Source organism: Coenobita brevimanus, chromosome 83, assembly GCF_032717465.1.
Source record: "Coenobita brevimanus isolate Jiangsu-jjx chromosome 83, ASM3271746v2, whole genome shotgun sequence".
NCBI classification, from domain to species: domain Eukaryota; kingdom Metazoa; phylum Arthropoda; class Malacostraca; order Decapoda; family Coenobitidae; genus Coenobita; species Coenobita brevimanus.
The window spans coordinates 1673187-1676404 of NC_137036.1; the positions used below are offsets into that span (position 1 = coordinate 1673187).

The window sequence follows — 3218 nt, forward strand, 5'->3', positions numbered from 1 at the left end:
CAACACCCCTGTCACCCAAATCAACCAGACACAAGAAAAATCACTAGGCAAACATTACCAGACCCTCTTCAACATCCCACCTCTAGATATTCCAACACAAGCAATGATGAAACACCAACTGTTATGCCAGGCGTTTTTAGGGCGGCTTCCCGTCCTAAGAACGCCTGGCCTAGTACTGGGTTCTTTTCAAGACCGGGGCTGTACCACAAATATAGGAGAAACAGGGCATAAAAACTCTAGGCAATAACCTACACGTATATTCGTAAATTCTCAGATACAGTAACAAGCAGACAATCTCACAATATTTAAGTCACATCAATTCTTGGGTTGCTGAATCTGGTTGAGCGTATCTCGCAGGATACGGGATAGACACAATAGGTATATCAGGAAGAGTGGGTGTGGCATCAATTCACTGTCTTTAGGCTCGTGCCATATTATTAGGAGTACACAGCTTCCCATCCGATCAGCGAAGTTAAGCAACGTTGGGTCTGGTTAGTACTTGGATGGGTGACCGCCTGGGAACACCAGATGCTGTTGGCATCCCTACGTGTCAAGTGGGGTTGGTGGAGGATTAGTGCCCCTCCCTGTAAAACAATTAACTCTAAGCCCTTGGCCACCCATTTGGGATACATGGCGTCTGGCAATGAATGAATGAAATGAGAGTTCAGATCTAGTTATTTCACCGTACACAGTCTATCACTTTAGTGGCTTCCTATCCTGAAGGGACTTACTGATTCACTATTCTACACTCGTGCAAGTAGTTCACTAAGGGTGGATGAGATCACGGGGGGGCGGGGGGAGTTAAGGATCACTACAGGTTGGCACAATCACAAGAGGAGGGGGAGGGGTGTTGGGTATGGATAGCCACTGTTGCGCTAGACGTCCGTTTTTCTCTCGACACTGTCCTTCACTTTAGTTCACTTCATCACACACACACTGGGTCACTATTCGTGGGCGAGTGTCGTCTCCTTCCGCGGACTGCGGGTGGGGCGTGGTGAAGGGCCCCTTGTGCTGGGAGCTGGGGGCTGAGTCTGGCCTACGGGATACGGGCCAAACAGCCTCTCCAAGTGTTTCCGTATGCGCCTGGTGGGAGAGCAACATCGCTTGGGCCGGGGGCTGGGGAGGCCTTGCCCCAGGGTGCTGGGGGCGCGGTCGGGGTCCCAGTGGCTGCGGTCCCCTTCCTGGTGCTTCACCATCAGAGCGGGGCTGTGGCATCATCCCAGGCAGAGGTCCGTCAGGGGCAGGTCTTCTCTGGGCGCCGGTTGTAGGGAGAATAGCCCCGGGGACAATACAGGGCCTCGCCACCAGTCCACTAGCTGGGAGTCTTCCATCTGGGGGCTACCTTGATCCGGGTGGGGATGGGGACACCAAGCTCCGCTGCAGGTGGATGGGGAAGGGCAGAGGTTGCCCCCCATGTTGCGAAATCACAGGGGGCGAGGGGCTTTGGTAGCATTCCGCCCTGGCGCAGCTAGAGACAGTCGCCTAGATCCCTTGGGCAACAGGAGGAGGGCAGCTAGAGGTCGTCCCTACTCTGTTAGCACGGCTGGAGGCCGTTGCTAAAGCCCCATATGAAGGGCGATGTGTGGGCGAAGAGCGAATAGAGACCATCTCCCATCTATGGGCGCGGCTGGAGGCCGTCGCCGGTGTTGTGCCCTCTGAGACTACTGCAGGAGGAAAGGGGACGTGCCCTTCTTTCCCCGTGTGTGGCTGGAGGCCGTCACAGGTCCTGCAGGGAAATAGGCAGCCCAGGTGGAGCGGCTAGAGGCCTTCTCGTAGGTGGGATGGCTAGAGGTCATCTCGGGCTGTGAGCTGCTAGAGGCCGTCACAGGTCCTGCAGGGAAAATAGATAGCCCAGGTGGAGCGACTAGAAGCCATCTCGTAGGTGGAGCGGCTAGAGGCCATCTCAGGCTGTGAGTGGCTAGAGGCCGTCTCTGAGGGTGAGCGGCTAAAGGCTGGGGTGCTGCTTAGAGCATAAGGTTCAGCTCTACCCTGACCCTGAAGCAGGCCGGGCTGGCGAGAGAGTAATGCAGCAGGCTGAGGTGTTCATGCCAGGCTGGTTCTGGGGAGTAGGGGTGCGTGGCTACTGGGGAATTGCGCCCATATAGCACGGACGTCCCGCTCACTCCGTCTAACCCTCCGTTGTCGCCTTCTGGGGGTGTCGTGCTGTCATTGGATGTCGATATTTCACTTAGCATGACGCGCGCACAGTTGGATGCAGGAGCCTGTGCCAATACACTACACCCCTGTCACCCAAATCAACCAGACACAAGAAAAACACTAGGCAAACATTACCAGACCCTCTTCAACATCCTGCTCCTAGACACTCCAACACTAGCAATGACGAAACACCTACATACTCGTTTCACAAAAAGGGCACACCAACTCGCTGATCTGAAGACTATACTACAAGGCCCCCCTCCCAATACTCACCCATCAGGGGTATCATTAGAGATGATGGTTCACCTACTGTAGGTAGTCTCAGATAAGGACATCACCCAGTCCTCTTCAATTACCTTCTTGGATTTGAGCTGGATGGAATAACAGATGATACTTGTCCTGCCTGTAGAACAGTTCCACACAACACAATGATGCAGTGCACAGCATATGCCATACTAAGACAGCCACATCAACAGTGTAGGGAACCTATGGGATGACTCCATAAGGTGTAGAATAGTCCCACCCAACACAATGATGCAGTGCACAGCATAATATGCCACATTAAGACACAGCCACATCAACAGTGTAGTGAACCTATGGGATGACTCCATAGGAGGTCGACGGGTCTGCTGGGCTAGACATGACCGAGGCTGAGTAACAACTTTATTTCATTTTGACAAATTCTTCTGTGGAAACTATTAAGCTAGGCGTTTTTAGGTCGGCTTCCCACCCTAAGAATGTCTGGGGTATAGCTGAACATGGCTTGGGACCCAACAGGAGACAGACTTCAATCTGGTGTTAATACGGAATAACCATTCCTGCATCTCCAACACTAGCGGGTTGCTGGCCGGGATAGACTGAATACCATGTAGTGCACTAAGTGAATCTGTGAAAATAACAAAGGTGTGTAACCTTGATCGGTATATAACACGAAGGGCCAGCAAAATGGCCAGCAGTGAAAATACTGGAGACTGGTGGAAGGTATGGTCTGGGAAAAGAACAGCAAAACCCGAGCCCACAGAAGACTTAGAGCCGTCCGTGTACACTGGGGTCGCTGAGTA

The 3218-nt window shown here is 53.0% G+C and overlaps 1 pseudogene; it reads left to right on the forward strand.

The window, feature by feature from the left end:
* Window positions 1-422: 422 nt before the first annotated feature.
* On the forward strand, window positions 423-540 carry LOC145409996 (5S ribosomal RNA; annotated as a pseudogene).
* The last annotated feature ends 2678 nt before the right edge of the window (window positions 541-3218 follow it).